The following is a 14,372-nucleotide window of genomic DNA, read 5'->3' on the forward strand; positions in this document are numbered from 1 at the left end:
CGGAACCTCTAGGAACTTGTCCATCTTGCATAATTTTTCTGGAATGACCAGGTTGTCACAATCATCCAGAGTAGATAACACCTCCTTAAGCAGTGCGCGGAGATGTTCTAATTTAAATTTAAATGTCACAACATCAGGTTCAGCCTGTTGGGAAATTTTTCCTGAATCTGAAAGTTCCCCATCTGACAAAACCTCCCTCATGGCCCTTCAGATTGGTGTGAGGGTATGACAGAACAATTATCATCAGCGCCCTCCAGCTCTTCAGTGTTTAAAACAGAGCAATCACGCTTTCTCTGATATGCAGGCATTTTGGATAAAATATTTGCTATGGAGTTATCCATTACAGCCTTCAATTGTTGCATGGTAATAAGCATTGGCGCACTAGAAGTACTAGGTGCCTCCTGCGTGGGCAAAACTGGTGTAGACACAGAAGGAGATGATGTAGAACCATGTCTACTCCCTTCATCTGAAGAATCATCTTGGGCAACTTCATTATCTGTGACAGTACTGTCCTTACTTTGTTTGGACGCTTTAGCACAAATATCACATAATTTAGAAGGGGGAGACACATTGACTTTCATACATATAGAACATAGCTTATCTGAAGGCACAGACATGTTAAACAGGCTTAAACTTGTCAGTAAAACACAAAAACCGTTTTAAATCAAAACCGTTACTGTCTCTTTAAATTTTAAACAGAGTACACTTTATTACTGAATATGTGAAAAAATATGAAGGAATTGTTCAAAATTTACCAAAATTTCACCACAGTGTCTTAAAGCATTAAAAGTATTGCACTTAAAATGAGGAAACCGCAGCCGGTTACAGTTTTAACCCCTCTACAGTCCCAGCTACAGCCTTTGCTGCGACTCTAACAAACCCAGAGGGGAATACAATACCAAATGACGCCTTCTAGGAACTTTTCCAACTATTTTCAGGTCCTCACACATGCATCTGCATGTCTTGCTCTCAAAAACAACTGCGCAGTAATGGCGCGAAAATGAGGCTCAGCCTACAACTGGGAAGGCCCTTCCTGACTGGAAAAGGTGTCTAACATAGTGCCTGACGTTAAAAAACGTTCCCCAAGTTTATAAATGTGAAATACCAGCATAAACATATATAAAATGCCCAAATAAAGCAATCGATTTTGCCCATAAAAGTGTCTACCAGTTTTATAGCCCATATTAAGCCCTTTATTCTGCTTGAGACTAAGAAAATGGCTTACCGGTCCCCATGAGGGGAAATGACAGCCTTCCAGCATTACACAGTCTTGTTAGAAATATGGCTAGTTATACCTTAAGCAGAAAAGTCTGCTAACTGTTTCCCCCAACTGAAGTTACTTCATCTCAACAGTCCTATGTGGAAACAGCAAAGGATTTTAGTTACTGTCTGCTAAAATCATCTACCTCTCACAAACAGAATTCTTCATCTCTTTCTGTTTCAGAGTAAATAGTACATACCAGCACTATTTTAAAATAACAAACTCTTGATAGTAGAATAAAAAAAACTACAACTAAACACCACATACTCTTAACCATCTCCGTGGAGATGTTGCCTGTGCAACGGCAAAGAGAATGACTGGGGTGGGCGGAGCCTAGGAGGGACTATATGGCCAGCTTTGCTGGGACTCTTTGCCATTTCCTGTTGGGGAAGAGATATTCCCACAAGTAAGGATGACGCCGTGGACCGGACACACCAATGTTGGAGAAATAAAGGAATTAGCTAACTTAAAGGGACATTATACACTCATTTTTTCTTTGCATAAATGTTTTGTAGATGATCTATTTATATAGCCCATAAAGTTTTTTTTTAAAAATAAATGTATAGTTTTGCTTATTTTTAAATAATATTGCTCTGATTTTCAGACTCCTAACCAAGCCCCAAAGTTTTATGTGAATACTGTCGACTACCTTCTCCAGCTTGCTCCTGTTTGTGTAAAGGGTCTTTTCATATGTAAAAGAAGGGGGAGGGGGGGAGTGTCTTATTTGCCACTTGCAGTGGGCTTTCCAGCTACCTTTTCAACAGAGCCAAACTGACAGCTTCTAAGTAAGTTTTTAAACAGTTTTATACTGGATTTTTATATCAGTATCTGTGCATCTTATTCTTTATAGTAGTGTCTATTACATGCAGTTATATGAAAATGAGTGTATACTGTACCTTTAAGTGCGTGAATTCTGTCCATAACCTCCTCATACGGAGTCTCTCTACTGAGCAACTTTTCTAGTTCCTCGAACCAGAACCACGCTGCTGTAGTGACAGGAATAATGCACGAAATAGGTTGCAGGAGGTAACCTTGCTGTACAAAAATCTTTTTAAGCAAACCCTCCAATTTTTTATCCATAGGATCTTTGAAAGTGCAATTATCCTCGATAGGAATAGTCGTGCGCTTGGCTAGTGTAGAAACTGCCCCCTCGACCTTAGGGACTGTCTGCCATAAGTCCTTTCTGGGGTCAACCATAGGAAATAATTTCTTAAATATAGGAGGGGGGACAAAAGGTATGCCGGGCTTCTCCCATTCCTTATTTACTATGTCCGCCACCCGCTTGGGTATAGGAAAAGCATCGGGGTGCACCGGAACCTCTAGGAACTTGTCCATCTTGCACAATTTTTCTGGAATGACCAGGTTGTTACAATCATCCAGAGTAGATAGCACCTCCTTAAGCAGTGCGCGGAGATGCTCTAATTTAAATGTCACAACATCAGGTTCTGCCTGTTGAGAAATTCTACCTGAATGAGAAATTTCCCCATCTGACAAAACCTCCCTCATGGCCACTTCAGATTGGTGTGAGGGTATGACAGAGCAATTATCATCAGCGCCCTCCTGCTCTACAGTGTTTAAAACAGAGCAATCACGCTTTCTCTGAAATGCAGGCTTTTTGGATAAAATATTTGCTATGGAGTTATCCATTACTGCCGTCAATTGTTGCATAGTAACAAGCATTGGCGCGCTAGAAGTACTAGGGGTCTCCTGCGTGGGCAAAACTGGTGTAGACACAGAAGGAGATGATGTAGAACTATGTCTACTCCCTTCATCTGATGAATCATCTTGGGCAACTTTATTATCTGTGGCAGTACTGTCCTTACTTTGTTTGGACGCTATGGCACAATTATCACACAATTTTGAAGGGGGAGACACATTGGCTTCCATACATACAGAACATAGTTTATCTGAAGGCACAGACATGTTAAACAGGCTAAAACTTGTCAATAAAGTACAAAAACCGTTTTAAAACAAAACCGTTACTGTCTCTTTAAATTTTAAACAGGGCACACTTTATTACTGAATATGTGAAAAACTATGAAGGAATTGTTCAAATTTTCACCACAGTGTCTTAAAGCATTCAAAGCATTGCACCCCAAATTTCAGACCTTAAACCCTTAAAATGAGGAAACCGCAGCCGGTTACAGTTTTAACCCCTCTACAGTCCCAGCTACAGCCTTTGCTGCGACTTTACCAAACCCAGGGGGGTATACGATACCAAATGAAGCCTTCTAGGAACCTTTTCAACTACTTTCAGACCCACACACATGCAGCTGCATGTCCTGCTCTCAAAAGTAACTGCGCAGTAATGGCGCGAAAATGAGGCTCTGCCTACTACAGAGAAGGCCCTTCCTGACTGGGAAGGTGTCTAAACCAGTGCCTGACGTAAAAAAACGTTCCCCAAAGTTTATAAAGTGTGAATTTCAACATAAAGCTGTATAAAATGCCCAAATAAAGCAATCGATCTAGCCCATAAAAGTGTCTACCAGTTTTATAGCCCATATTAAGCCCTTTATTCTGTTTGAGACTAAGAAAATGGCTTACCGGTCCCCATGAGGGGAAATGACAGCCTTCCAGCATTACACAGTCTTGTTAGAAATATGGCTAGTCATACCTTAAGCAGAAAAGTCTGCCAACTGTTTCCCCCAACTGAAGTTATCTCATCTCAACAGTCCTATGTGGAAACAGCAAATGATTTTAGTTACTGCTGCTAAAATCATATTCCTCTCACAAACAGAACTCTTCATCTTTTTCTGTTTCAGAGTAAATAGTACATACCAGCACTATTTTAAAATAACAAACTCTTGGGGGGCGGAGCCGGCACTGAGTCTGAACGGTCACATACTAACACAGCTCCGGCAAATTATTACTAAAACCATTATACATGACCGTTCTGCTCTATGGAAGTGTCTATCACTGAATACCTAACAACCCTTAGTTTGTATAGACCAAATCTGAAGACTTTAGGGTAATCTAGGACAAAGCTGTTTGTAGTAATCCTGGCGTGAGACCTATTAGACCACATGCTGGCAGCCATCTTAACTACATGAGAAGGCTCACGCAGGACAAGTTTGACAGTACATGAAACTATCTGACATGGCAGCCGTTGACTATCAAGGGAGCGAAAATGCACACGGTATCAACGTGGGGACCTGTGATGAACCCTCAGCCATCAACACCTATCTCGACATCAAGAGGCTGTTCAAGATCTTAGCGAAGGAAGCTGTGATTCTACTAGCACATAGCTGCGTATCGCCTGCAGTAACTAACTGCCCACCACTAGCCCAGAGACCAAAGCTACGCTACGAGGGCTCACTACCTCAGATGGACAGTCCTAAGTTTATAGACACCGGAGCACATAGCTCATCCGGAACTCCTCAGCTAAACCTACTACACATGACCAGCGACACCTACCTGTTCACCCCTCCAGTAACTATCGAGACTCTCACTACGAATAGACTTTACCGCTTGTATAAGTGGTCAGCCTGGATGGTGAATGTGTCACACTGCCTCTCTCAACTGTATCCAGCGTCGCTATCACCCGGCCTGACTCACAGAAGACATATTAGGGAAATCATGTGCTTGGACTTTTCCCTGGCTCACGATATAGAGTACTTACTGATCCGGAGACACAACGCAGAGGGTATCACACAGGCTAGCAGCGCCCTTCCTGATCCTCAAACAAGGCTACGCCATAAGATGGGCATTGGGTGATTGAAGCTTTCACTATACCTAGTGCCCATCTGCGGTATTCCCAAGTACTAAATAGTTCTGTGATCCTAGTTTTTTTACTCTCTGACATCGTTGTATTTTGTTTCCTTTATTGCTTTTTTTTATATATGCTGGGGTACTGTGGAAGAATGTTAGACATGTTTGTAGAAATCTCACGCATAAAATGTTCCTGCTGTTTATCTAGAGTTAATTAAGTCTGCAGCCATGCGGTTTCATCCCTTTATTACTCTTTGTATGAGATTTAGATGACTGTTAAGGTTCCTGCATATGTTATGGAGGCTTCCTCTGTAAACTACAGGCAGAATGGTAATTGTTGCATATAGCTATTTACATCTTACAGGTAGTTGGAGGACTTTTTAGATATGATATCTCTGTACGCTGAGTGAGTTTGTCCTGACCACTATAAATAATGACAAACTACCTGTTTACTTCTGTAGTATTGTCTTTAGATAAGAAACATTTTGCAGATGACTAAACTCTATGTCAATTACCTCTCTTACTGCATACCCCCCACTAAGGTCTAAACAGAAAGTCCTGACCCCACCCCCACACCTCAGTCACCATTGCTACTTCTATCTCAACCTCTTAGACTCACATCACTTACAAAATGCTCCCCACAGGTCCCCATTTTGGTCATTCTGGTCATTACCTTTTGTACATTAACAACTTACATAGTCCCATAAATATGCTTATCTTATTACCCCATAATAGTAGGCTCCGCCCTCCCCGCTTTTTCCTCCCCTTCCCTTCCACAATTCAAGTGGCTCTTGCCCACTGTAATCCCTCTTCTTTCTTGTCCACCCTGACCTTCTCGTGGTCATTCTCAATTCTAACTCCCCACATCAAAATGGAAATTTTCACTTTATTCATTCTATAGGGGCAGAGATTAGATCCCTATCACTAAAATTCAAAATGACGTCTCATCATAACTTCTCCAGGCGTAAAACTGACACCTTTTCAGACATAGTTTGGGTTATATTGGTTCTGGCCAACCTTTTAATATTCATACTGTTATGATTATTTTTTGCAAATCCTAAAACTCTTGACTCAATTTACCGTCTGGAACAGATACTCCCTCACTAACTATATGAATAACCCTTATGTCATATCATTGTATGTTATACTTTGTTGTCAAACTGATGCATGGACAATTGTTATTGTATTATATATCTCATTGTTTGTCGAAACTTCAATAAAAAATATAATTAAAAAAAATAAAAAAAATAACAAACTCTTGATAGTAGAATAAAAAACTACAACTAATCACCACATACTCTTCACCATCTCCGTGGAGATGCTGCTTGTTCAGCGGCAAAGAGAATGACTAGGGTGGCCGGAGCCTAGGAGGGACTATATGGACAGCTTTTGCTGTGCTCTTTGCCATTTCCTGTTGGGGAAGAGAATATTCCCACAAGTTATGGATGACGCCGTGGACCGGACACACCAATGTTGGAGAAATTATTTTTGACAAAAACGTTACTGTCTCTTTAAATAATAAAAGTGCACACTTTATTACTGAAACATCAAAAAAAAAATCAAATAAACATCCGATTTTAATGAAATTTTCACCACAGTGTCTTAATGCTTTGAGAAGATTGCACACAAATTTTCAAACCAATTAACCCCTTAATGCCCAAACCGGAGCTAATAACAGCAGTTAACCGGTTAAAAACACTACAGTCCCATGCCACAGTCTGTACTGTGGCCTTTACCTTCCTTAGGGATTATTTAAGTAGGAAATAAGCCTCCTTTCTGATGCCTCTCGACTCCCCACGTGAAGCTGCATGAACTGCCTAGTGAAAAACAACTGCGCAATTGAGGCATGAAAATGAGGCCTCCTCCCTCTACATTCCAGAGTGGAGGGGCCTTTCTGACTAGATTAGGTGTCTAAGTAACTGCCAGGCGTAATACTAAATCCCATAAGTGTTTCAAAGTCTGAAAAAACACCTTATTTATACTTCAAACATGCCAAAAGGCAATCGATTTAGCCCACAATAGTGTCAACCAGCATAGAGCCCTTAATATAAGCCATAATTTTATACAGAGTCTAAGAAAAATGGCTTACCTATCCCAGAGGAGATTTCTGACAGTCTTCTAGCATTACTTGGTCTTGTTAGAAAAATGACTGATCATACCTGAAGCAGTTAAGCCTGCAAACTGTTCCCCCCAACTGAAGTTCTCTGGTTTCAACAGTTCTGCGTGGGAACAGCAATGGATTTTAGTTACTGGTGCTAAAATCAAATTCCTCTCAGCAGAAATCTTCATCACTTTCTGCTGCAGAGTAAATAGTACAAGCTGGCACTATTTTAAAATAACAAACTCTTGATAGAAGAAATAAAAACTACAACTAACACCACATACTCTTTACCACCCCCGTGGAGATGCTACTAGTTAGAGCGGCAAAGAGAATGACTGGGGGGGCGGAGCTTGAGGGGAGCTATATGGACAGCTCTGCTGTGTGCTCTCTTTGCCACTTCCTGTAGGGATTGAGAATATCCCACAAGTAAGGATGAAGCCGTGGACCGGATACACCAATGTAGGAGAAAAGGTAGTTGGGAATCTAAGGTAAGGCCATTTGGGTTCCTTGCCCTTTTTGAAATGGGTTTCCTGGATAAATAATATGTCACAGTGTAGTCTAATGGCATCTCTAATTAAGTGTGATCTCTTTTCTGGGATATTAAGACCTTTCGTGTTCAAGGTCATCACCGTCAAATTGTATACACTTTGCACGGGCATTTTGTTGGGAGGGGGAGGGGAAAATATAAGGGAGAGGAGGAGAATGAAAAAAAAAAAAGGGGGGGGAGATATAGAGGAAGTTGGGAAAAATGGAAAGAAGAGAGAAAGTCTAAAGAGGAATGATTAGGATAAGGAAGATAAAGAAGCTGTGTTGCCTAAGCCTAGGCCCCAACCGAGAATTGGCTGTTGTAGAGGTTAAAATAAAAATAAAAATTATTTCTACAAAAGCCAACCCAGGAGCAACAACAGTGGTAAGGTAGAGATAGTGAGGACCAAAGGAGAAACAACCTGTCCTAGGTATGACAGGAGAGTAAGAAGTAAGATAAAATGTAAAAAAGAGAAAATAGTGTGGGTTCAGTATCCCCACACCCGATACATACAATGTTGATCATTCTGATATAATAGAGTCATTGTTACCCAAAACTTTTGTATGCTTGATAGAGACAGAATATAACTTGGACAAACCTGAGATGTAGAAGAAAAACATACTAAGTGGGGCATCTTAATCTGTCACTGGGCAACAATGAAAACAAATAATTAAAAGAAGGAAAACAAAGTGTTAGCAATTAATTCAAACCAAATCATACATAAAATGTTGGATGAGCCTTTAGACAATCAGCCCACTATTGACCTATCTATGGGTTCTCTAATGGAGGTGAGATCTCTCCCCCAGATCTGTATTCTCAACCAAGGTTATATCTGTGGGATAAATCCTCGGTGTCTGTTAGCTTCCTGCGGTAGTGAACTTATTTAAGAGATATTAAGTCTACAGCCAGGTGGGTGGAAAGGCTCTATGTTGTATGTTATGGTTTCTAGTGGACTAAAGGTAATTCACTATATAGCTTATCAAGGCTAAGTGCATCACTGCTAATGTTAAACCCAGGCTACACAAGGCGCTGCTAATTATTAATCAGAGATTATGTTACATAAACACAATTAACAAACAAAAAAACAGTAATATACATAGTTCAAGGATATGTGTGACTTATACTTATCGGGCTCCTCGTGAAGGGTTGCTTGACCAAGAATTGTTCAGACCCTATAGTTTGTCCAGCATTTATAAATTACTTAACTGAACTGTCCTCTTGTGGATCATGCTCCAGATGAGAAGATGTCCCCTCGTCAGGGGCGGTGATATCGATTTCCATTGTTTTACAGAAGTCAGGTAGATCCGATTATGTTTTGTATATAGCTTGTTTTCCATTCCGATTTGCTATGATACACACTGGGAATCCCCATTTATATTGAATTTTATGCAACTGGAGCACGTTGGTGATGAATTTAAGGTCCCTTCTTTTTTGTAAGGTGATCTGGCTCAGATCCGCAAAAATATACCTGCATGTGTCACTTCCTTGAGGTGTCTTGCTCTTTGGGATATTAAGTCCTTGCCCCTATAGCTCAAGAACTTGATTATAATGTTCCTGGTGGGCACTTTGGGAGATGGTCTAGGCCCCAAAGCCCTGTGGGCTCTTTCTATTGGTATATCCGTTGAATTTGGTGTTCCCTTTATGGTTCTGAATACATCTTGAAGGTATCCCTCCAATACATTATTTGTGACTTTTTTGGGGACACCTCTAATCCGCATGTTATTGCGTCTCCCCCTGTTATCCAAGTCTTCTATTCTGGATAATAAAAATTGTATATTCCCCTCCTGATCCTGAATGCTCTGGGAGTTGGAAGTAACCTGCTTCTGTATATCCTCCTGTTTAGTTTCAAGTGTTTGGACTTGTTGGCTAATTTGATGGAAATCTTTTTTCAAATCCCCAAACAGTGTTCTCATCTCAGCTAACACTGTGTGTATGTCAGCCTTTGAGGAAATAACATTAAGGTCCTTTCTGGTGAGGGGTTCTTGGTGTTGTGAGTCTTGTGAGGGACCTGCAGCTGGTGTTAGGAACACAGGGGGAGATGAGTCTGTGCACATCATGTCTGCGCTTAGTGTTGCTGGTTTAAGGTAGTTAGTTAGGCTTGAGTTTCTGGGGCCTTTGTCTGCTTTATTATTTTTCCTGTTGGACATGATTCAGGTCCAGAAGTAGTTTGTATTAAGATCAGACTGTTTGGAAGGAAATACTCTGCTTGCATAAGCTCCTATGTGCGATTTCGTTCTATGAGCCGTTATCTAGATTGGCCAGACCTACTGTGTGCGTATAGAGTTAGGCCCTGCAGGGGCAAGCCAGTGATGTTTAATATCTGTATGTGCTACTATTGTCCAGTATTACCTTGCGAGTATTACCCTTTCACTAGTTAGTTTTTGAGGTGTGCAGAACCTGTAGCCAACCGGTCAGCTTATGGCTAGATGGTTAATGGAGGCAGCGTGTACTAGCAAACTGAAGCGGTCTTACCGTGAATCAGTGGAATCTTGCCCCAAGTGGGATGGCGACTGAGACTCAGACCGGCTGATATGGCAAGTTCTCCTCAGTTTAGTCCCTTGTGTGCCCTTTAAGTGCTTTTCCCGTACTGGCGGTATGGATCGGGTCTCCCAATATGTTGCTTGTTTCTTCTGTGCCTCCGTTCGGCACCGGACCTGTTGCACTGGGGACCCGCTCTTCACTGGCTGTTGTGCTCACCGCCTCCGATTATGGGCAGATAACTGTAGGTTGACCTACAGCAGCACACAGGCATTTCAAACGGTCCTGAGCAGCACACAAAACAGCTCCAAATGCGGCAGTATCGGGCCCGTGCTAATGTTATGCGAGAGGCCTAAGAACCTCCCAAGCCGCGGATATCCTCTCCTTTCCAAAGTTGCTTTTTGGCTTAAAAATTGTGGCCCCGTGAAATAATGAGTTAAGGCCCAAGTTTTTATAGAAAGATCACATTGGGTAATGCTACATTTTTTATAGAAATCGGGTGTGGGTCTTAAGAGCCAGGTTTCAGGCAGCCATCATCCTGCGTGGCCAGGCTCTGCCCCCTCATATGTGACACATTTTAAGCAGACTGAGTTCAATGTATTATAAGTATTAAGTATTATTCATATGTATTTAAGTTAATTCCGGCTAGTTAAAAAAATCAACAACTATTAGGAGCCCATTATCTCCCAACCTCCCCTGACATGTTTCGCCGAGTGACTTGGCTTTCTCAAAGGGTTCTCAGTTGGCGGGTATTTATTTTCTAGTGGATCAGCCTGATTGGAGAAAAGTCATCCAAATCAGCGAATCAATGAGAGTGTGTGTCCTGGTTTTTTTGACACTTTCAATAGATAATGTGGGAAACAGCACCTGTATGTAGTATCCTGTGGCAAGGAGCAGGACCAGCCAAGTCCCAATACAGCGTTGCAATAAGTAGATTTCCAGCCTCCAGGTGAATATTTAAAGACCTTTATTTCTTTATCACAGGGTCCATCAAACAAACAACAACGTTTCAAACCACACACTGGTTCTTAGTCATGTCTCATGACTTAGACATGAATAAGAACCAGTGTGTGGTTTGAAACGTTGTCGTTTGTTTGTTGGACCCTGTGATAAAAAAATAAAGGTCTTTTAATATTCACCTGGAGGCTGGAAATCTACTTATTGCAATGCTGGTTTTTTCAAAATCACAGTTTGGTATGGATTGGTTGATCAGAGCCTGAGGGTGACAAGACCGTAATATATAAAATGAATGATACCTGTATATTCCTGTTGTGAATTAAAAGTATACATTCAATGACTTGATCTGTTACAAATTGAACCTTAACATTTTCCAAATTACCCTTAGTAACGTAATCAACATCATATTAAATATAGATGTTGCACTCATACTGATCAAAATAACATAATTTGCCATGCCCTGACATGATTACAATAGAGCGAGATTTGCTGCTTCAAATTAATTTTGAGGATTGATCTGTACAACTTTAGCTGACAGCTTTGGGTAGATGTAACAATACCACAAAATTAACGTAACATTAATGCTGAACAAACCTTTGCATCTATGCCAGAGGGACTATTTACAATTCAGTCTATTTATCCCTTCAGCTCAGAGGAAGGCATCTGTAAAATTAAAGAAGCCTCTCTAGTATTTGATCAGCCGATCAAACAGCAAGAATACCCCAATACCCAGAGTCATGGAGGCAATATAATTTATAATCAAGGGGAACTCACCTCTAGGTTGGAAGAAGCTTATGAAATAGGACAGCCAGAAATCTTTCCAAAATTTCAGCAAATAGCCGAAGAGCAAATATCTTTAGCTAATGGCTGTTCAAGTGATGATGAACGCCGACAGGTATGAGAACTCCTGATGGAGTACAAGGCTATTTTTGCTAGGGATTCTTATGACTGTGGGACTACAGACTTGCACATTGCAAGAATACAAACATATCCCAATGCACCACCTGTCTTTGTTAAACAATACAGACTTCCTTTAGCCTCATATGATTCTCTTGCAGAAATCATAAGGAACTTGGAAGAAAGAGGTATCATCCGACAGGTGCACAGCTCTTATAATAATCCTATTCTAGGTGTTCTTAAGCCCAATAGACAATGGCGTTTGTGTGCTGATTTAAGACAGCTAAAAAAACAAGTGTACATGTCTGGCTGGCCGGTGCCATAATTAAAAACAAAAAAGAATATTCAGCGCTCCCTAATTAGCTAAAGCAGTATTGATAGAAACAAATAATAAATGGTACACATAGATGGCATGCAAGGTATTAAAACTCTCTATGGCATGCAAGGTATTAGAACTCTCTATTTGAGCAATCCCCAATGAATATAATGTATATATTGATATGTAATATTGATTTCAATGTCACAGTCGTGATTCCCCAAAAATAGAAGGGAAAGTCAAATATTAAAAAATATGGAGTATTCAAAAAATACATATATAAATATCTCTCCAGTGGGGGGAAAATATAAAAAATGGAAATATATATATATATATATATATATATAAAAATGGTAAAAGGAACAACAGTAGGTCAACAACGCTATGACGTCACGGACGTCCCTCAACAATTCAGGCCTGACGGAGAGCCCACAAGTTTTCTGCGCAGAGCTCGTTTGCAGCTAAAATGAAGCTAACACAAAGGTGTAGAGGTGCTTGAGGTTTAACAAAAAATACTGTCTAATAAGGGTGGGTCCATGTCCCGAAAGAAAGAAATGTATAGGTAAGCATACATGTTGTTTTCTTTCCTAAGACATGGAGAGTCCACAACGTCATTCCAATTACTAGTGGAAACCAATACCCAAGCTAGAGAACACGGAATGAATAGGTAGGGAGAGCAAGACAGGCAGACCTAAACAGAAGGCACCACCGCTTAACAAAGCCTTCTCCCAAAGGAAGCCTCAGCCAAAGCAAAAGTATCAAATTTGTAGAATTTGTAGAATTTGGAAAAGGTATGCAGAGAAGACCAAGTTGCAGCCCTGCAAATCTGTTCCACAGAAGCGTCATTCCTGAAAGTCCAAGAAGAGAAGACAGCCCTAGTGGAATGAGCTCTAAGTCTCTCAGGAGGCTGCTGTCCAGCAGTCTCATATGCAAAACAAATTATACTTCTCAAACAGAGGGAAAGAGAAGTAGAAGTAGCCTTCTGACCCTTACGCTTTCCAGAGAAACAAACAAACAGGGCAGAAGACTGGCAAAAATACTTAGTAGCCTGTAGGTAGAATTTTAGAGCGTGCACCCCATCCAAGTTGTGCAACAGACGTTCCTTATGAAAGGAAGGATTAGGACAGAGAGAAGGAACAACAATCTCCTGATTCATATTTCTATCGAAACAACTTTAGGGAGAAACCCCAATTTAGTATGAAGGACCGCCTTATCCGCATGAAAAATAAGGTAAGGCGAATCACACTGCAAAGCCGAGAGTTCCAAAACTCTCAGAGCAGAAGAAATAGCCATAAAAAACAAAACCCTCCAAGATAACAGCTTAATATCTATGGAATGCATTGGCTCAAACGGAGCCTGCTGCAAAACTCTAAGAACTAGGTTAAGGTTTCAAGGAGGAGATTTAAACACAGGCCTGGTTCTAACCAAAGCCTGACAAAAGGATTGAACATCTGGCACATCCGCCAGACGCTTATGTAAAAGAATAGATAATGCAGAAATCTGACCTTTCAGAGAACTGACTGACATCCTGGAGAAAAGACAAAATTCTAGGAATCCTGACCCTACTCCAAGAGTAGCCCTTCGATTCACAACAATAAAGCTATTTACACCATACCTTATGGTAAATCTTACGAGTAACAGGCTTGCGAGCCTGAATCATAGTATCAATAACAGACTAAAAAAAAACACGCTTAGCCAGAACTAAGCATTCAATCTCCAAGCAGTCAGCTTCAGAGAAACGAGATTTGGATGGAGGAAAGGACCCTGAGTTAGAAGGTACTTCCTCAGAGGTAACCTCCAATGCGGAAGAGATGACATCTTCACTAGGTCCGCAAACCAGATCCTGCGAGGCCATGCAGGAGCTATTAGAATTACAGACACTCTCTCCTGTTTGATACGAGCAATGACTTGTGGAAGGATAGCAAACTGAGGAAACAGATATGTCAGAGAGAAAAGGATCTCTTGACCTTGAACCGTACTTCGTAACCTTGGCACTCTGGAACCCCCCCCCCAACACTTTGGTTGGAGAGCCCACTCCCGGGATGAAAAGTCTGTCTGCTCACAAAATCTGCCTCCCAATTGTCCACTCCTGGAATGTAGATGGCAGATAGGAAATAATCATGAGCTT

At 41.0% G+C, this 14,372-nt stretch overlaps 1 protein-coding gene across 1 annotated transcript in view; it reads right to left on the reverse strand.

Annotated features, from left to right (window-relative positions):
- The window catches only part of TNRC6C (trinucleotide repeat containing adaptor 6C), a 1,532,250-nt gene that overhangs the window by 795,382 nt on the left and 722,496 nt on the right, over positions 1-14,372 (reverse strand). The gene's annotated exons all lie outside the window — the stretch shown is intronic.

This window comes from Bombina bombina, chromosome 1 (assembly GCF_027579735.1).
Source record: "Bombina bombina isolate aBomBom1 chromosome 1, aBomBom1.pri, whole genome shotgun sequence".
NCBI lineage: Eukaryota > Metazoa > Chordata > Amphibia > Anura > Bombinatoridae > Bombina > Bombina bombina.